The sequence below is a fragment of the Lonchura striata genome, chromosome 4, assembly GCF_046129695.1.
Source record: "Lonchura striata isolate bLonStr1 chromosome 4, bLonStr1.mat, whole genome shotgun sequence".
Taxonomy (NCBI): domain Eukaryota; kingdom Metazoa; phylum Chordata; class Aves; order Passeriformes; family Estrildidae; genus Lonchura; species Lonchura striata.
The window spans coordinates 71,102,710-71,123,982 of NC_134606.1; the positions used below are offsets into that span (position 1 = coordinate 71,102,710).

At 41.8% G+C, this 21,273-nt stretch overlaps 1 long non-coding RNA gene across 1 annotated transcript in view; it reads right to left on the reverse strand.

Annotated features, from left to right (window-relative positions):
- Positions 1-21,272, reverse strand: part of LOC110484350 (uncharacterized) — a 113,527-nt gene extending 92,255 nt beyond the window's left edge. Inside the window, exon 1 of the long non-coding RNA XR_004148229.2 lies at positions 21,228-21,272. This is a non-coding gene — a long non-coding RNA (uncharacterized LOC110484350). The remainder of the gene's footprint in view (positions 1-21,227) is intronic.
- Position 21,273: the final 1 nt, after the last annotated feature.

The window sequence follows — 21,273 nt, forward strand, 5'->3', positions numbered from 1 at the left end:
ATCAGTTTAATAAAAACCATTCTATACTGCTACTTCCTATGTTAGAGAGTGTCATGAACTTTATTTTGGCTGATACAGACAGGGATTACACATTTGTTCCTGACAAATAACAACTGGTGATGTAAATTAGGGTGTTGTTAGTGAAAGCAGCTGGGAATGGTGACAGGGAAAGGGAGAGAAAGAAGAGGGTGGTGGAATACTTTCATCCAAATGCTACTCAGATCAACATGACCAGGATTGAACAAGGTGTGTACAGGGCTGCCTAGGAGACCAACATCATGCCTTTGCTTCCAAGAGAGTCAGGAGAGGTGATGTTGAAAAGGAGAATTAGAAAAGCCTGGAAACAGTTAATCTATCAAAGTGCTTCAGACAGGAGCAACACCACTGAAGAGAGCTGGAAAGGTACATGTGGAACAAAGAGGCAGAGTGAACAGAAAAAAATGCTGGCATTTCAAGACGGAACAGTCATTACATGTCACTACAGTGAGAACACTCTAAATATTTTTATGTGGAAACCTTACATTAAATACCTTAGAAAACAATATCTAACACATCGAGCTGAAAGATTCCCAGTCAGCTTGATCTTTACTGCATCAGTCATTATTCACTCTTTGATACTGTTTTAGACAAGCAAAGCCATTGACAATAAATTCTAAACTGATAAAAGTGTCAGTTACTCGAAAAAGAACTAACTGTAACTGCATATGTAAAAATTAACAACTACAAACACAAGATACACAAGATGGAGCACACATTAAAATGGGGTTACTGACAAAAATGAAAGAGTTCTCCACACCTGCAGCAAAAGTTTTTCTATTTGTTAGGTGACATTGTGGCCTTCACACGGTGTAAACTAGGCAGTACCTAATTACCACCTGTGCTCACTTCTGTTAGAACACAGACTGTGGAGAGCACTACTTGCAAAATTATTCACACACCTCCAGAGCCCAGCCTGAAGAAAGCCCTAATTAATCTCACCATCACTTGGAAAACAAGTGCAAGGGATGCAGAACAGTCATGAAGGCATCAAAAAAAGCTACAGAAAACTCAAAGCCTGACCTCTTCCTACAGAAGACATATAAGGTAGAAGGCAGGCTGAATACATCTTCTCCTCTATTTTTTATTTCCAGGAGTAAATAGTTTCTCCCTAGAGACACATGTGGTAACACTTGGGAAGAGGAGATAAATCCTGTGTCTTCAGGGAAGTTGACAGGATGAGGATTTGATTTTCGTAGGACTCTGCTGGTTTGGGTTCTTTATCTACCATGGCAATTCCTAGGCTAAAGACCAATTCCTTCCCCACAGCTGAAAGGTGTTCTGCAAGTAACACATATCCAGGTATGTGCAGCAGCACATGTCACACTTGAGACAGCCACAACACACAAGGTATACCCATACAATTTCAGAAGGCTTCAAGCATTCCCCCAAACAGAATAACACCACACCTCACCTCACCAGAAGGCTTCAGGCACCTGCCCATACACAGCAACATCGGGTCACCTCAGAAGGCTGCAAGCATCTGCTCCTCTTGCTCCTCAGCCCAGCCTTTCACACCTCCTGTTCATGCAGAGCACCTGTGTGCCCTCTGTTCCCTTTGTGCCTGGTCAGTCACACCTGGGCACTCCCTGCCTCGTTCCCTTCAATGCTGCTCACCTGCTTGGCACAGCTGTAGCCCGTTGGGGATGAGGCTCCAGCCCCACTCCCAATTCCCACAGACTGTGCACCTACACAGCTGTGCATGTGCTATGAGGAAACTAAAGGAATACTTTCAGAAATATTTGAGACAATACTCAGCAAGTGCACAAACTGCCATGAGCACCCTCAGTGTAAGAGGGAAGCAGTAACTGGAAGCAAAGAGCTCAGTCACAGTGACTGACTTGAGCACACGCAGTAGAGGAGTGAGCCAAGGAGCTGCCCATGGGCACAGTTTCCCTGTCACCCAGAACACGGTGCCAGGAGGTGTAAAACTATTGCTGAGTGCAGCCTGGGCTCCATGAGCTGGCAATCCCAGTGGCAAAGTGACTTCTGACTTCAGCCAAGGGTTCTTCAGCTACCGCCACAATTAGCAATTGAAAACTCGGTTTAACACCCCTAAATGAGGCACAGGCCACTGCACGAGCAGTGCATTGCTATGACTGACACATGCCAAATGTAGACATTTACCAGCACGACAGGTCAGGGCAGTCACAGCTTTTTCTGATGTGCGTTTGTTATCAGAGAAGCCCAATCACCCAAACATGACTTTAACTCCTGTGTAAAACACAAGTCATACCCCTACCTGACAAAGATAAGTCATAAATATAATATTGGCCCGCTCTAGATGGCCCCTTAGGAGCAAAGACCTCGTTGCAGCAAACACTGAGCCCTTTTCCCAGACAGCTGAAAGAACAGAGGGTCCCTGAGGAAAGCTGATGCTGCACAGGGCTGGTGGAGCTGCCCAGAGGAGCAGCTGTACCACAGCAGCAGCTCAGCCTGCCTGCAGAGGCAGCCGGGGCACAGAGCCCCGGGCGAAGCCCCAGGCAGGACGGGCACTCACACCCTGCCAGAGCGGCCTCTCCACCCAAACTCCTCTCACCAGAGCCCCCAGGGACAGGAACAAGCTGCCAACAACCAGCACTCGGGGCAATGGAAAGCCTGGGACATTTATCCTGAGCTGCCTGCAGCAATAACAGAACCCCTGTGCCATTATTCAGCTCTAAACCAGACTCCATCACTGCTGTGACATTTGATGTCCCACGTCCCTTCTGCGAGGGCTTAATGGCCGTGCAATAGAAGCCACTATCCAAGCGCAGAATTCCTGCTCTGTTATTCAAATGTTATGTTGTTACAAGTTGTTGCAATGCTAGTTCACCTGGCAATAACTAGGTAAAAAAATCAGCAATGCAATTGAATTAAATCAATCACTGGAGGATTGCTTTGGGGATTTTTATTGGTTTGAAAGAAGATGGGGGGGAAAAAAGCCCAGATGCTAAAGAAAATAACTCAGAGAAAGAAATCACAAAGGCCATTACACAGTGATGCAGACTGTGAATCTCTGCCTTTAAATTGTTAGAAGACTTATTCAATTATCAAAGTGTTCAGAGTGAAGCTAAGAATAGCTGTAGAAAGATAATTACATTCTCATGGTTTAGTGCTGCCATTTGATTATTTCAAATGTCCTTTAGACTTTCAAAACTGAAGCAATATAAGAACAAAAACACTTATCTTGTGCTCAAGTCAAAAGTGCTTTTCAAACATTACATGCTGTGTAGTTTAGCATTTATGTAACAGTTAAAGATCTTATTGAGCTGGAAAATAAAGAGACTTTTCCAATTTGTTCTTCAGTTATTTTTCAGTTGAGTAACATAATCCTACTTTAAAAGTTCTAGTCAATAAAAAGCAGTTGACTGTTCACAAGTTTTCAGCTGGACAAATTGACAATTATATTTGATAAAATGTGGGCCTCTGAAAGAAAGTTGTTTTGACAATTTTAAAAATGTAAATTACTAACTTCATGCATTTTATTGTAGTATTTTCCTGTAACTGCCTTTTATGTCACAAACCAGTATGTTTATAGATTTACATGTGTTTGTGTACTCGTAAAAATGGTATTGGTTTAAGTGGAGAAAGAAATAGCATGCACACAAAAATAAAAAAAGTCCACATGTTAAAACAATTCCACACATAAAGGAAATTTGTGACTTAATTTTCATTCACTTAATTGTAAATAAGCACAAAGCCTACACTGTGTGTCACTGATGTAGTCAGCACCATCTGTGGTAAAAGGATTACTATATCATAAATAGTTTTAAATGTTATCCACTGTATTCATTATGGATAAACAGACACAGCAAAACACATCTCCAGGCAGTGAAAGATCCACCTTTGCTGAAAGGTTTTGTTTCAAAAGCAGAACCCTCAGAAATGCATCAGTTTTGACAAAGCTTCCAACGTGGAGCTGTCCAAGGTGAACATTCCTGGTTACTCCTCACTGAGAGACTCAAATTGAAAACTTGACCTTTCAGACTGCTAACAGACATTTCAACAGCTCCATTTCACAAAAATATATCAATTCTTTTGTTTCATTCTCACCAGGAATGCTCACCAAGGACAGCTGATGCTCTCTCAACGTCAGCAGCAAGTCATTTTAACAAGGATCGTGTCATATTCTTTACTTTTAACTTTCCAAAAAAGCTAACAAATGCTAAGATGATGTTATTTGGGCTTGGGGCTTTCTTTGGGAGGGAGGCAGGTTTTTAGTGTGAAGTTTTCCTGCTTGTTTGTTTTAATAAAAAAATCTGTAAAATTCTACACTGTCATTTTATCAGGTTCATTTTAAATAAATACTTTCCTATACATTGTGGAGACATGCAGTCCTATAATCAGAAGAAACATAATCTCTCACCAGCTATACAGGCAATTAAAAAGGGGGGAAAACATATATATAAAATTTAAAATGTGAGCTGTTCTTCTCATTTTCAGTAGGAATTTAACCTAACCACATCACCTTCCCAGAGAGCCAAATGCAGATTGCTGCAATGTGAGAACTCGTGGCACCCTGGCACTAGGAAAAGACCATTTAAAGTGTTCTGGGCTTTGTCTGCCCACCCAGTTCCTCAGCCATTCCCAGCTGAAATGTTCATTCTCCATTAGGTTAATGCAATACATTTTGGTGTCTATTCCTGGACCCATTCACACCCAGTCAGATCCATGGGATTGGGGGTGCTGCACTCCTCCCCAGGCAGGGAGCAGCTGGCAGATATTCTTCATGGCATTTCCACCACTGCAGCTAGAAAGGGCAAAGCCTCACACCCAAGTCTGGCACAAGCCAGACTTTCATGTCAAAAAAATGAAAACCTCTTCCCAACACCAGTAAGAAGCTTCTGGAACAGTAAGGGCCTGTTAAGTAACCCACACCTGAGCTGTGCAGCATCCCATGAACTCTCCTACCTCGATCAATTCCCAAGTCCTCCGCCCTGGCAATGACAGCAATTCCTCATCACAGAGTCAGTCCTCCTGGGGGGAAAACAGACTCCCAAATAGACTTCTGTGCCACAACCTCCCCTGTGTAACTTCCCCTGGTTTCTCCTTTCCCTGTCCCCTCACTGCATTGGTATCCCTGGTGGCTGCCCCCTTCCCCTAAGTAACCCAGACCTGAGCTGTGCTGTGAAGCTTCCATGGAACAGCTACTCAAGAAAAAACAACCTGAACTTGGAAGCTGACAAAGCCTTCATCAGTTTCCAAGGGAACTTCCAGTATGAAGAAAACATTAATGCACTTTTTAAAATCTAGAAAGATGAGCCATACATGATATAAGATCATAAGCAATCTAAACATTCTAGTGCAGCTTCTTTTCTTTAGCTGAAAGAAAAATGTGATGTCCCAAGGCAAAATCTCAGAACAGGATTCAGGCAAGAGAGATGTGCAAATATTTAGGGAGAAGAAGAGCAGGCTGCCAGAACAGGTGAACCAAATGTTTACCCAGAATGGCTAAAAGAGTTTGCAATTGCTGTCATTGCATTGGGGTTTTTTTGTCATGGGCCTCCATTGTCTTCTTTTAGGCCAATCAAGTTTCTATGGGTGTCTGTTACCAAACTTGAGATCAGTTTCAATTTGTTGGATACATCCCTGCACAAATGTAAGGTGAGACAGTTTTGAAAGAAGATATTTAATTGTAAATGGGATCCAAGCCACAGATCTCCCCCTAGCCATGATACAAATATATAGATACATGTGTATATTTATATGTTACATATGCACAAATGCACATATATGTTTGCATATATGCATAACATATTTCTAATATATTATTACACATAGACACTATTATGAAGTTATAAGCAGAAAGATTTCACTGGCTCAATAGCTATAAGAAATTATTATCACAAGAGTTGAGAAAAAAGAGTGAGAAAACAGCACTAGCAGCCACTTCCTGAATAATTCCCACAATTCAAAGGACATTCTTTGAAAGCAAACTCGGAGTGCCCTGCACTGAATTCACCTGAAATGAACACAAACCCCTGAGGGGAGAGGCCACAGCTGATCAGGAACCCACCCCCAGGCTCTGCTGCTACTGCTCAAATGTCACACTGTGAGCGAGCCCAGGCTCACCAACAAGCCTGTTTTCCTCCTCTATGAAACAATTAAATATGATCCTATTAGCAGCATCAATTAAGGCAGATAAAGTAATAGTCCAATTGAATGCTCCAGGAGGCCAATGGCTCTGCTTTCACTGGATAATGGATTGCACTCCCTGCTCCTGTGCTACAAAGCCAGACTTGGGATCAATACTTCCTTCTGCCTAGAAAGCCTGCTTGCCTGGGGCATAACAGATATCTCATTTAAGATCCCTTGCTCAGGCTTTCTTCTCTTAATCAAGGAATAATACATCATTTCTTAAAAAGCACTTTTTTTTAGAGGTGCAATTTCCCCATCATTGCATTTTAAGGAAGTTTTAAGTAACTTCCTCAGCTTTAATTCCATGGAAGCAAAAGGTCCATTTATCTTAGGACACATTCCAATGCTCCCTTGGTAAAGGAGACTCTGCTGACCAGCTCAGCTGCAGGAATGTGTCCCTGTCTGCAGCCTCACTCTCAGAAGGGCTCTTGAGGGACTGCAGAATGCAGAGTTTGCATGTTTACAATTAAATAAATTGTGGGGGAATATCCATTTGGATTATTTCATTGTTTTTCTTGTTCAAGGAACCATATGGGTTTTTTCTTCCTTCACTTTTCTAAAGTGAACAAATTTTGTAGTGTTCCAACCCTGAATCAATGCAAAGGAGAACTCTCAGTCCCAAAATGTATCAGGAGACTGAATGCATCCCAGAAAAATGCAGCTACATTGATATAATTTAGAGCTCACATTTTCAAGGACAATAAATACATATTTGCTATTGATTGCTGGAGAAGTTTGTCATGAGCAACACAGAAAAACCTTTCAGGTTATTGAGGCGTGGGACTTCTCAAGGAAATGAGTCGTGTAGAAAGGAACAGTGACCTTTGCTACATTTAACTGAAAAGATGCTTCTATTAACAGAGGGTAACCAAACAGACTAAATGGCTGGAAATGAGGTTTCAAAACAATAAACAACTAATGGCATAATAAGATCTCCATTTAGCAATGAAATCAGTGAGTAGCTTTAGCAAAGAACAGCTTTCTTAAGCTGCTGATTCTGCATTTAGCACAAAAATCAGAGCAACCACGCTCACAGGAGTCAAGATGTGAAATTTGTTAAGGATAAGACAAATCCAGGGGATTTTAGGATTCTGTCCATTCCTCAGTGACAATATCGTGGATCTCTGGTGCCAGTACCTGGTGGTGCCCAGCAGGGGATGGATCACACTCAGTGAGAGCTGGAAGCAGAAGGAGGAGCAGCAAAGAGCTGCTGCTGCTGCCAGGTGGGAAGCTCCAGGATGTGCTAAGGAGGGCTCCCAGAGAACAGGACAGAACAGGAATCCCAGAACACACCCTCCTGAGCAAAGACAAGCAACACCTGCAAGGAGCCACTGCCAGGGAGAGGGAGGCTGAGCAGTTTGGGGGACTGAAAGCAGTCACTGACTTCAGGCAGTGCTTTTAGATATCCCAAATGGGGTTACACAGTATCATTTGGCCACTGGCATCATGGCAAAGTGGGATGGAAAATGCCTTTGAGAGTGACATTACATCATCCAGAGACAGCTGGAACCAATACTGAATGAAGCAGATCAGGCACCTGGTCCCAGAGTGCTTTCTAAAGACTCTTCAACCCTGTGCCTTTTACAGGTGTACAATGCAATAAACATTACAAATATCTGTTATTTAAAGCAGCCCCTTCAAATTACTCCCTTTGCTACTCTGAATTGCTAAGTCTGCATTATCAGTCACTCTCCTGAGGAATTCCCAAGCCCCTTCCACCACTGACTTGGGTGTGAAAAAGCTCCACTTCAGTGCTATCTGTATTAAATCAACAGATTTAGCTCACAACTTGAATTATAGGAAATGCATATAAATAACTTCTAACACAGTAAGAAGTAAATGAATCCAGAAACTTCACTGTGAAGGTTTTCTCATATATAAAAATTCTGCTTTTATTGCATTACCTAGACAAATTCATGAAGAAAATAAGGGTTAAGAAAAAGGTTCTAAGTGTCAATACAGAGCAGGCTGGCAACACTTTCTCAAATATAAATGAGTATTGATATATATGTCTAATAACAACATAATAATCCCAGTAAATGCACACTGCTTCTACTGTTTCTTTTTACTCATGGGCAACCCAAGAATTCCTTTAAAAATCCTCTTAAACTGGAAAACGAGGTGCCTGTTATTGGCAGGAAAATGCAGACAAAGAAGACAGATATAAAACCTGGCCTGGTGAGCTCAGACATCGCATTTATGGTCTGCACATGCTGAGAATGGATGCTTGCAATGCTGTATTCCATTTCTAAGAATGCTACAAATGCTCTCATGTCAGTGCAGAGAACTCTCTGGAATTAGAATGAGAGACAATGTATTGCCATGTAGCTCTTCCCAGAGGTGCCCAAGTTCAAAAATTAGACCTTCAAGGCTTGTCTCTCCCCAGGCAGTTTCTTGAAGTTCTTCAGCACATCAGGGTTTTTCAGTGAGCTCCCAAGGTTTACTGAGACCTCTCTGGTTTCTGCAGTCATGCTCTAAATCCAGGATTATTTTGCTTTCGCACTCCCTCTCTGCCTGTCCATGGCCCCCAGACATGTTTGTTAAACCATTATAAATCAAAAGTGAGGGAGGTTTTGTTTTTCCTCTGCCACCATTCCCATTCCTCTGCACCCAGTCCAACAGCACACGGGAAAACCATCCATCCTACCCAAGTGTGCCTTTGTGCTGCTCTTCCTTGAGGGAATTTCAGCTCCCTGCTCACTCTCTGCACACACAGCACGAGAGGAGGCTGGGCTGCTCCTGCTCTCAGCTGCCCTCTCAAACTGGAACCGGTTCCTATGGACTGTCTGATCCCAGAGCAAGGCACTCAGGACTGCCCGGGTGAGAGGGGAGGTGCTCACTGGGAAGGAGGTAGGGACAAATTCCTGATGTGCCCGAGTGAGGTGTCCAAGTGACAAACTGAGGTAAAATGAGAACCAACACCACTATCAGAGCTTACTCCATGAATATTTCTTCATAAAGACATTGCAGAAAGCCTGGCTAAACACATCCTTGGCCTACTTTGAACTTAGCATTCTCAAGACATCAGCTGCATGTCATCTATGAAGCATCTTGTAATTCTAAAATTTCATTTGTTAATCATTCCTGTCTCCTCTATTAACTCTAATGAGGCAGGCTCATTCATTTTCCAACAGGTACTGCTTATTTCATCAAGCTGATCTGTCAAAGCACAGCAGTGTGAGCAGGGTATTCCCTCCTTCTCCAGGTCTGAAGAAATCTGCTCTGAAAGGCAACATGCCCACACTGGACTCAGTCCAGGGTCACACTTGGTAAAGTCTTACAGAGTTATCACTGCAGAACTGGAGACAGCAGCACTCCTGTGACACCTACAAGGGCACAAAGGCAGTGCTGTTATCCCTCTCACCCCTGACAGATGCAGGAGCACTCCACAGGAAAAATGAAGTCACTTCTGATGTCTTAGTACAAGACACATTTAAATGCTTAGGAGAAGACACCAGCTAGCTCTTTATCTCTTGGTAGTTAAAAACACACATAAATTCTGTCCTTTCATCTCAGGTAATAAAACTGCCATGCACTAGTCACCCAAATCACAGCAACGGGAACAGTGGCAAAAACTGAAGGGCACCAAAATCTCAACTACTGGCAACACCACTGACAGGAGAGGCTGAATTTCCAGCAAACCATGGACTGTGGCTGTGTGCTGAAACAACAGACATCTGTAAACCCCTGCAAACCAGAAGCTGCCAACAGCTTCAGAGGTTTTTATAGCAAGAAAAACCCCATGCTAACTGGAGGTTTAAGCATATGAAATGGGGACTCTGAGAGCAGCATTCTGGAATTGGAAAGGCAAAAAAATCATCATGTTTCCTATAACTAGTTATGATTTCTCATTATACAAATGTGCCTTGAAGAGTCACATTACCACAGGGTTATTACACCCAGTCACTGCTGACCCCTAGGTCACAAATTAAAATCAACCAGATCTACAGCTCTATTTAAATTATAATACACTTCTCATTTCATGGAGGAATCTCATCATGAAGATCATAATTGCAAATTGCCCACCAGGCACATTAGGCAGAAGTTGGATTTATTTTAAATTAAAAAGTAGCATTTCTTATACCCCACCAGCATACTGTAAGGGTCATTAAAATATTTTGGAAAGCTCCAGTTTTAGCTTGCCTTCAACTTTTCTGCAGTACAAAAGTTACTTATTTGAATTTACATTCTTGATACAGGATGGTAACTCTTTTCTGGCTTATCTTTCCTTGGGTTATCAGAAACAGTTAAATTTATCCTTCTACCACAGAACATCAGCAACTGTTAAACACAGATTTCAAAAAATATCTTTTGATCAGGTCAGGCTTTGTTAAAGTTGATGCTGCAAGGAAAGGAACATCTGCATCCCAACAGGCCATAAAAAAGATATTAATGGCACTGACCAAAGGCAAACTGTTTGATCATCTGAAATGTGTCAAGACAGGTAGAACTTGTCCACAAGACTCGTCAATAATACAAAATATTTCAGAGAAGAAAATATTTCAGTTGGAAGGGACCCACAACAATCATCTAGTCCAACTGCTGTATGTATCACCTGCAATTTTTATCCCAGAAGAGCTTAAAATGTTTGTCTGACTTCATGCACAAGAATCACTTAATCCTCTGAAATACAGCAGCTAAATTAATTAGGGCTGGAATTGAAGAATAGGGATAAAAATTTGAGAGAACATTGTCATTGTTTACAGTCTATAACATTTGTTAAAGGACACAAAAACCAACTATGGAAGAGCACTTTAAAAAACAAAACAGGAAAATAGGCACTAAAAATTAGATATGATACTGGAGCAATATACTCTGGAATTCAGTTTCAAAGCACTGGAAGTGAATCAGTGCTTAACATCATCTGTGGATTATATGTTTAATTTTTAGCAATCCACTGAGACATTTTTCTAAGAATGCCCATAAAAAGAGCAGAGCAAAAATTTTATTTTTAACATTTAAATTTTCAGGAAACATTTTTCCATCTCTGTTTGGCCAAAATGGAAAAACATCTCTGTGACACGGTAGTTTGACCCCTCAGAGTGTGCAGGGTATGATCAATTTGTCTAATGCCATATTAGCAATTTTTCTTTTACGTTAGTGCTAGAAGTGTCAAGAAACATCAAATCCTTGTCTAAGCTCTCATGGTGTAAAATGAGATGAGGTACAAAAAATAGAACATAAATCACAAATACTGAAACATCAGGCAAGTTCAACTATATGGGCAAAATCGTGTTCTCAAAGCACCAAATAATCCCAAACATAGCTCATGGAAAATGAACCACCACGAGCTGTTAGCTCAATGCCATCCTGGACAGGGATATTTTTGTGAATTGTGCTGCCTGGGACAAAGGTAGAGAAGAGATTTCTCACTTTGAGCAGTCAGCCTTTAAAGTGAAGGGCTCCCAGCAGGAACAGAATCCAAACCCCTTTCCACACAGCCCACAGCCCTGCCCAGAATGTCACTGCAGCAGCCCTGGGCCAGCCAAGCTCAGGTTCCAGACTCACTGCAGAGCAGCCAGCAGGGAAAAGCAGAACAGACAGAGCTGATCCACAGGGACAAGCTGGAGTGGCAGTGGGAATACAGAGGGACACGGATCACCATGGTGCACAGCTGCCACGTACGCAGGACAGTCACTGTCAGGATTAGCAGAGTTTAAAAAAGGTGATGAAAGGATGAAGCACAGATGTTTCTAGAAACTTTGTCACATATAATGTGGGGACAAGATGCTTAAAAAGCACACAGAGGTGTATTTGAGGGAAATGGACCCAGGCAGAATCCAACCTATGGGTAAATGACAGTGAGGGAACAGGAAGGGGAAGCAAGGTCCTCTGAAGGTCGGGTTAAAATGTTTGATGCAAAGGAAAATTGGGAGCCTGCAGAGGAATAAAATGCCAATTTAAAAATCATCAGAACCACCAGCAGTACACAATCTTTTGGCAGTATTCTCCAATAATATGTGAATTTCTTACAAATTTAGGACATTAAACTTTGAAAGTCTGTTCAAGGAACAACAGAGCAAAGCAACATCTTAAAATTGCTTCAGAGAAGGAACCTGTAATGGTTGAAGGCACCTGAAAAGACTGAGGTAAAGCAACCCAAGAACACCTGGTAATGGAATTCAGAGAGAAGGAAATCTGTGCCAGTGTCTCTCAGAGGAAGGGGCAGAGACACAGCAACCTGTCCTACTCATCCTGAGCTGGATCTAATGGCAGAGGGATTAAAAGGCAGTGGGGTAGGCAGATGGCGATGTGAGCTCAGAGAGCTCAGAGAGAACACAAAGAGAGCTGTATCCAAGGGGTGCTCACATGAAGGAAATTGTGTGCACATGCTCACAGCAAGGTTTTCCCAGAGCTGTGATTCCAACTTCACTCACAGGCAGCAGCACCTGCCTTCCAAAGAGCTTACTCTGAGACACTGAAATGATCTGAGTTCTGCATGTGCTTTTCAGATGGCTCACCCACCTCATCCACCTCTGCTACAACAGCACCAAGCAAGGAAGGGCATGGACATACAATTCCTAGGCCCTCTGCATTACATACACTCCCCAGAGCTACAGCCCACAATGGCACCAGGTCTTCTTCTTGTTCAAATTCGGTGAATACCAAGCACCCTGCAGAGGGCAGCAGTTTCACCTGAAAGTTGAAATTTTGCACAAGTTTTGCAAGGTTTCTGTTGACTTCAGAAGCTGTGTTTCCACATGAATGCCAAACCAGCACAAATACCCTTCACTCAGCAAGTTCAAGAGTCTCAAGGATGCATTTTCAAGAGCTCAAGCCATCCTGATAACCACAGTGTTGATTATGGTGATCTGGTTTGTTCTTTAATTTCCTGTACTCTGAAACCATTGCACAAACCTCACCTGTAAATCAGAACTTTCCTGGGTTTTAACCGTGAAGATCTGTGATGATTTTAGGCAAAGCTTGAAGCCAAGAGAATGCTCTGCTCAAGCCCATTTCCAAATATCTAAAAGACACTTACATCACTGCTTTACAGAAGCACCAGAAACCCACATATCCTCCTTCTACCAAGGCATGACACCACACAGGTACAAACTACTCAAGTCACAGGAATAATATTCCCTTTGAGTATTTCCCAGTGTCAAAGTTTAAAAAAACCACAAAGCACATCACAATGTTTAGCCTGTTTTTTCCCTGAGAACACCCATAAATTCTTTCTCACCAGATTTTGTTCCCATCTCAGCTGGAAGCATCCTTTCCCCTTTTTATTTTCTTCCAGTTTTATCACTGGATGGCAGCAGGATTACAGCAGGCTCTGATCTCTGCTCAAGCACCAGGCAGACAAGTACTCAAAATCTGCAGGTGAAATATTATTCCTACAGTGCTTGGGCTTGGGTTGATGGTTGGTTTTTTCCCCTTTGAGGGACTGCTGGGTTTTGGTGTGGGTTTTTAAAATTGTTTCAGATTTGCTTTTCTTTTTAAATCCACTTCTTCACATTCACATGTCTGAGGCAGTGATTTTTAGGAAATTTCAAAGAGTTGTCTGTATTTTTCCAAAGTGAGTTAGTTAGGTAAGTGAGCACTCAAATGCAGCTTTCAGCAAGGTAAATGCTTCAGCTGAGCACGCAGACAAGATTATCTAAGCATGTTTCCTGTGCAAATACTCAACACAAGGAAGCCCACACAGACCAAGTTGCTTTCTGTGCCAGGCTTTATCCACATGGAATGACTGAACTGTGGATAACATAGGTGGGCCTTCAGGAGTACAAGAAAATACCCAGAATTATTCTCTTTTGCTCTGTATTTCCTTTTCATACTTTCCACTGCTGAACCAGCCAGACTGCTAACCTAGACATTCCTCGTTTGGCTGGATACACCCAAATATTTGGATTTCTGCTTTTATGCAGCAATGTTCTCCAGTTTACAACCAACACAGCAGGCAGGGGACAGGAGAGGCTCAATTAGTACGAATGTTCTGGCCAAGGATTTTCAATAAAGCCAATGCTGCAGAGTTCTGCAGAATTCTTTAGTCTGTATCAATATTCACTGTGCAACACAAAGTTCACACCAAGAAAAACGAAGGAAACTCAGATATTCGGTATTTTGCTGTTTATAACATAGTCTAATGATTTAAATGGAACTTTAACTGTTTTCATGATGAAATGTCTTGTCAGTAACAACCAGGGCATCAAATTCAGTTTTATTTTCTCTAGAGGAGTGGCAGTGAGCTGTTTCAATTATAGTGAAATTGTTTTGTCAGCACACTGTTTAAAAGAGCAATAGGGCTGTGCTGTACAAAAATACAGATGCTGCTTACTGTGACTTACTGAAAAAGAGAAACTGCATAACCCACTCATCTCTTCAGAGTGCTCAGTGCTAGAAATATGTCCAAAATATCTTCAGAGTGCTCAGTGCTAGAAATATGTCCAAACTCCTGAAATCTCTATATTCAAGTATTTGAGAAGGTAGAATGTGAGTAGAAGACATTCACTTGAAGACACTACCACAAAGAGTCTTTGGAGCTACTTTTTACAATGTCATTCATGAAAAGCTAACAGAGATTTTTACTTTCCTTGATTACTAGGTCATTACATTTAATAAATGCAACTGTGTTTAACCCTATTGCAAATGAAATGTACTCTTCCAATGGCCTGAGTCATCTTTTGCCTTCAGCCTCTTCTTCAAAACACCACTTGCTTTGCACTGACCACTGAGTTGTGATTTCATCTATAAATAATTGAGGGGAAAAGCTCTATTCCTAGTCAAAAAAAGAGCAAGTTTTTACACTGAAGAAACCACAAACCTGTCCTGTAATGCTCTCTAATCTATAAATAATTAGCTCTCAAGTGCTTTCTAAAGGTCAGTGATATTATCTTTTCCCTCCTGAGAGGCAAACCAAGGATGTAGCAGAGCAATGTGGCTTCTCCAGAGCCACCCAGTCAGTGGCACACAAAAACAAAATCAGATCTCCAGAGGTCCCATGGGCTGCTCCACTTGCAATCCTTTCCATACACCAGATGTTCCTCAGGTGTGTCTGTGGCTTTAAAGGAGTCAGCTATGACTCATGTAACTTTCAGATTAAATGGAGCATGTGAATTAAATGGAATACCTAAAACATTTCCAACATGCAATATGAAGCAGTGATTTTAACCTCCTAGAGGTGGAAAAATGGCAGGTGAATTTTTGTGCTCACAGTTAGGCACAGACTCAGCTGAAGAAATTAAGTTTGTAATTGAACAAGGCACAATGATGCATACCCTTAAACATCTCTTGAAAACATTTGATTTCATTTAAACCAATACTCTTTATTCCTCCAGTTTTCTGCTTGTTTTGGCTATTCAGAAGCACACCACCTTTCCAGTTCCCTGTGCTTACCTTGACCCTCTCAAATGTGACTGGAAATGTCACTCCAGGCACAGGCAGGCTGAGTCCTCAGAGCATGCAGTTTTCACTGCTGCTTGAATTTAACACCAGCCTTCTCATTTGCAAATTTTTAATTAGATTAGCACTTTTTTTCCTTTGGACACAGAACTCTTAATGAATTAGCCTGGTTACAGCCTCCTCTATCAATTTAACCACTACATCAGGGTGGTTGGAACTGGATGATCTTTAGGGTTTCAATACTCATCAAGTCCATTTCCCATCGTGTTGCCCTTTCTCTCCCCCAGTTGCCACCTCAAGTGACACAAGGGGTCTAAAATAGATTTACCTGTGGCTCAGAGACCATGGAACTCCTGAGACAGTTTAAAAGAAGCAAGCCCCAGAGAAAATATGGATCACCTAAGGAAAATAAGGTCTGAAATCCATTGCCAAACAATATGACAGAATCCCAGCAGAAATCTGTGTATTTCAAATATTTCATAAAGTTGCAAATCCCAGCAGGTCATCTGCAGAAAATGTTGTTATATTAGTACCAGAATGTGCTGATTGAAACGAATTCTTTTTTTTTTTAAACAGAGGAAAACTCAAAATAAAGGACTCAGACTGTTTTTATCTCATCTTAAGCTTTCCTTTTTCTCATTTGAAATTCCCTTGTTCCATTTATCTTTAATCCTCCTGTATGCATTAATATGAATTATTCAATTCCAGTGAAAAAGAATGTTTTCCAAAGTTCATTCGAATATTTCAGCCTTTCCTTGAAATATTTTGAGACTTTGATTTTTCACTATATTTCAGAATGAAACCACTAAATTGCTTGATAATTCTCCTGTTATTTTTCCAGCTCATGAAATAAGAAAATTATCATGGGGAAAAAGGAAGAATATTCCCTTAACGTGCTAAAAATCAAAGAAACAGTGTAGAAACAATTTCAAACTAAACCCTACAGGGTTTTCTAGCATGATGAAAGCACCAGACTAGGAAGGTATAGCTCTCCTATGAGGTCATGGTGCCTGGGGTTAAAATAAAAGCCAATAACATTTTGTGTCCCTGTGTGATCTCCAGTACCCAATGGCCCTCACCTTGTGTCAGGTGAGGAGGTTCACCCAAACAGCAGCACTTGATAAAATCCTGTGAGGAGCTCTGCTAGAGGGCAGATCTCACACAGCTTAAGGGCAGGTGCCAGGGAAGCACTGTCACCACCTGAGGAGAAATTTCACCTCATTTCCTTAACAAACCAACCTGATTTACATCTTTTTTTTTCCCTGGAGCTGTGTAAGAATGTCAGGACCTGACCTACTCTGAACCTGCTTCCTGAGGGACAGAGTGCCATTTTTTCTTACGGCAGCTTTCATCTCTGAGGTGAGCAAACAACCACCAGGGATGTCAGTTTTATGGTGTGTCCTGGAATGATTTGAGACAGGAAGCTCCTTTTCTGAGATGGAAAGGCAGTTTTCTACTGAGTGTCCAAGGCGAGCTACTGGAAAAGGGTTCTTAGCACAATAAAAATCACCAATGGTTCACAACAATATTCCAAAGCCTGAAACAGCATCAGGATTTATGGGCTGTAAATGTTCTGAGTCAAAGGAAACCCAGCATCCTTTGGCTCTGTCCCTATCACTCCTGCAATAAAAATAAAATGCACTAATGGGTATGGAAAGGCTGGAGCTGCCCTTTCTTTTCATGCAGGGTTTGCAGCTGGGTATCACAGACAATTGTCCTCTTTAATTATTATTATAAGCCAGTACAATATTCTGCCACCACATTCTGGCAATTCCTCACACCCCAAAGTCCATCCATTCACCCCGAGGAAAGTTCTTGACAGGAACCCAGCTCATGCTAAGAAAAGTGGCACATGCAGGTCCCCTCCCTGGAAGTTCAGCTCAAGATGGAGCTGATCCACCTGGATATCCTGTCAGACCCCTCACTGATGGGAATTGCCAATGAAGCTCTTCTCAATTGTCACCGGTGCCTTATTTCATCTGCAGCCTTGATTGCCCCTTCAACTGCACCAGGGAAGCACTTGCTGTGCACATCAAGCAGGAAGAGGGAAGAGTGCAAAACACAGATCTAGGGTGATTATCCAAAAATCAGACTGCTGAGAAATGCAGCATAATATCAGCTCAAGTGTCACTAAAACAGAATTGTGAGTACAGTCAGGTAAAACACTTGATAATTGCTTATAATTTTCAGTGTTTGAAAAGCAATTTCCTGACCAGATGTTTTCACGCTGTATCAGACCTGTCCCTCCCTGTCAAGTGTTGTGCATTTTCCCCAGTTTATCATTCAAGGTGTTCATCATATCCAGTCTTTCAAGATGATTACCTAGTAGCATTAACATACAAATGTACAGTGATTATCTCTGCTTTTCAGAATTCTTTGCATTTTGCACAAGGAAAACAAATAATAAAAGAAATAAATCAGTCTCCTTCAACTTGCATGAAGCCTATTACAAAATGAAATTACTATGAATTCACAGGCTATGAAAATGAGGTATTAATCAACTTCAAAGTACAGAAAACTTTCACCTGAGCTTGAAAGTAGAAACACAGAGTTAGAGTCTTGCAATAGGCTGGAGGTGACAGACATCACCATCCCATAAATCAAACACATTCCTTACCTCCAGGAATCATCCAGTGCTTTCATATCCTATTGATCAGACTTACCAAGTGCTGAGTATCTGCATCCATTTCTGAGGAATAAACACCAATTTACAGTACAGAATCATACAAAATTATGACACTATTTTAGAGTGAGAGGAAAATACTAACAAATCTCCAGGCTTCTATCATGAAACAGTAAAATCAATGTAGTTAAATTGGGTCATGTTCAACACCACCAGAAACTAAAAAAACAGGTTATTTACAAAGGAATTTGGTAAAGGCAGTATGGTGGGAACACATCTCCAGTTTCCACTGATTTCACATGAAGTATCTAAATTTGTTCCTAGTGCATTAATACAGTCATTTTTCTGTGCCTGAATTCATTATGTGCTGCTGCTTAAAGCAAACAGGGAGCATCACAGCAACAATTCTGTGTGGAGTCATTGCTAGACACATTTATGCAAGATTTGCATGTTGAACCCTTGTCTTGTTAGATCTCTGAATGATTTCATAAAATAAACTTTAATGTCCACAGCACAGAATCCTGTAACTATGAGAGATCCAAATGCTCATGGCAGGTGTTCAGAGGGACAGAGCTCAAGTCTCCTCCTCCAGCAGACATCAGTGGTGAATCCAAGGGACCACAGCCTGGGCAGGAGCACCAAATCCAGATTTACACAGACCCCCCTCTAACGTGGCCCAATGCCTTGGCTAATTCCTGCTGCTGTGCTCTGCACATTGCTCTTGCTCCTGTTTTTCTGTTGGGCCTTTCATGTTACAGCATCAGGGTTGAGTGGTTTAAAATGAAATAAATCCGATTACTCTTTCAATCACTCTGGTTCATTTTTATTTCTTTATCCTTTGCTCTCCTGGCTGATACTCCCCCAGTCCTTTTGACCCCTCCACAGCTCACAGCTCTGGTACTGGAAGATATTACTTTCAAAGAAAATGGGAGAAAAAGCCAGAGGGAAACATCAATGCATCCACACTTCCCTTTGTTTTTCCTCACTAAACTCATACATATTGGTCCTGCAGACTAACAAACAGCTTCTCTTATCAGACAGGAGCCAGGATCACCTATTCCAGAGTTTTTTCCCTATTATCTAAAGACCTGGACTCAAACACAGAACTGATAAACCATCAAAAGCAGCAAATGAAGGGAAATGTTTCTCTAGGTTCATAAGAGAAAACATAAATGGCCAAGTTTGTATCAAATCAATCACAAATGAGTTGCAGCAGTCTGCCAGTAATTTATTAGCCCTGATTGCACTATGATGACTGCATCTGCTCCTACTCATGCCTAGGGCTGATACACAGTTTGCTTCTTCCCCCTGAGTGGCCTGTTTTCTTGCAGGCAATGCCAGCTTGGCTGCCGAGCCAGACTTGTAGCTCCAGTGGCATGGATGACTCCAGGGTTTTTGGGGTGAGGTGCCACCAGTGTCACCCATAAGTCCCAGAAACCCAAACCTGTGCCTAAACCACTCTCCTGTTCTCGTGTTCCAGGCTGGTTCTCAGAAGTTAAGGTAAATTCCTGGTACTTTTGGCCCTTTGCTAGCAATCTGCATGAAAACAGGATGTCACTTTAAATTTTGCACCTCAGAGCCTCATTAAACATAGAATATGCTACTGAAAGAAATGCCATAAAGGCAGCAAGAGCCAAAGGAATGAATCCTGCCTTTTATTCAAGCCACAGGCAAAAGGATTACAAACTTCATGATGTGAAATGATGTCTGCACAGAGAAGGAATGACAATTAAGAGCTGGCCAAGGGATTTATATCCAACAGGCACAGTGATGACTGCCTAATGTGTTCAAGCCTACATTCTTAATACATTTCTCCATTTAATATTAATTTACTTTTCTCTGTATCAATTCCAAAATTTATCTATACACATCTGATTTTCTTTTTTTCCAATTTTTCAAGTGTAGCTAAAAAATTCAGCCTATGCAGAAACTGAACCAAGCTTTGCCCCCAGTGACTCACCAAAATCCCTGAACTGTTTAGGAAAAACCTGTTCAAAGCTTATCAGCCCACAGCATGTTCTCTCCTTGACATGTGGGCTTTTACACTTCTTCTGGTGCACACCAGTGTGCTCTGCTACCACCTTAAAGGCTGTGTCTCCAGTGAAGGAGACCAGCTTTGGCTTGGTTATGAGGCTTGCTGATTGACAAGGGGAAAAAAACCCACAGTGCTTTAAGGGCACAAGCCCCCATCCCTGCCTTTCTTACACCTTGTTTACTCTTCCTGTGAGAGTTCCTAGAGGGAAATCAGCATCCAAGGAAAAGATGGAAGGAGTTTTTTATAAACGTATCTCAAAAGAGGAACCAGTGGCCCAGCACGTATTCCTCATTCTCCACCTCGTGTTCTGAATTATGCATCTTTAACTCCATATGACTTTGCTTTAGTTCTAAGAGCGGTATCATGTAATAAAATTGGAGGCAAACAATCTCCAACAAGCTCCATTTTAAAGGAATAATTATTTCAGCACAGAATTTGACTTAGAATTTCAAGCACATTAATCTATACTGACACATGTTGTTACTCAAGATATTTTTCTGTTAAAACTTCACTGATTATTTAGAAACAAGGAGGCAAACTGAGTGTTATTTCTGGAAAATTAACCATCTTTCAACACCAGCTAAGAGAAAGTCCCAACAAATGTAACTGTTTGAGGGGTAATTAATGCACTTGATGTCTATTTTTATTGCAGGACTACATGATTAATGAGCTGTCATGTTCTCAAGGCATTCCCTGGCACGTTCCTGTGAGCTTGTTCAGATAATGAGCCTTAAGAGATGAATGAAGCATGTCCTGCCAGATCTGCTGGGATGATTTCCTTGAACCACAACAGGGGACATGAACTATCCCAGCTACTCCTGAAACAAATCTGTCTGCTCATTAATCACCTCCTGTCTCACTCTGTGTGAGAGCCATGACAAAGAAGAGAAGCACATGACAATAATGCACACACAACCTCAGACAACCTGGGCTCCTCAGCTGTGTGGCTTCCCCAGCTGAAGGAAAGGTGCACACAGGATGTTGGCAGCCCTGAGAGCTCTGCCCCACAGGGCTCAGTGTGCAATGACCATCCCACCACAGATCACCTTAGAGAAAGCCAGCAAAACTCACCTGAGCCTGATCAGCCATTTTCCAGGATCCTGGGAGCAGGACTTCA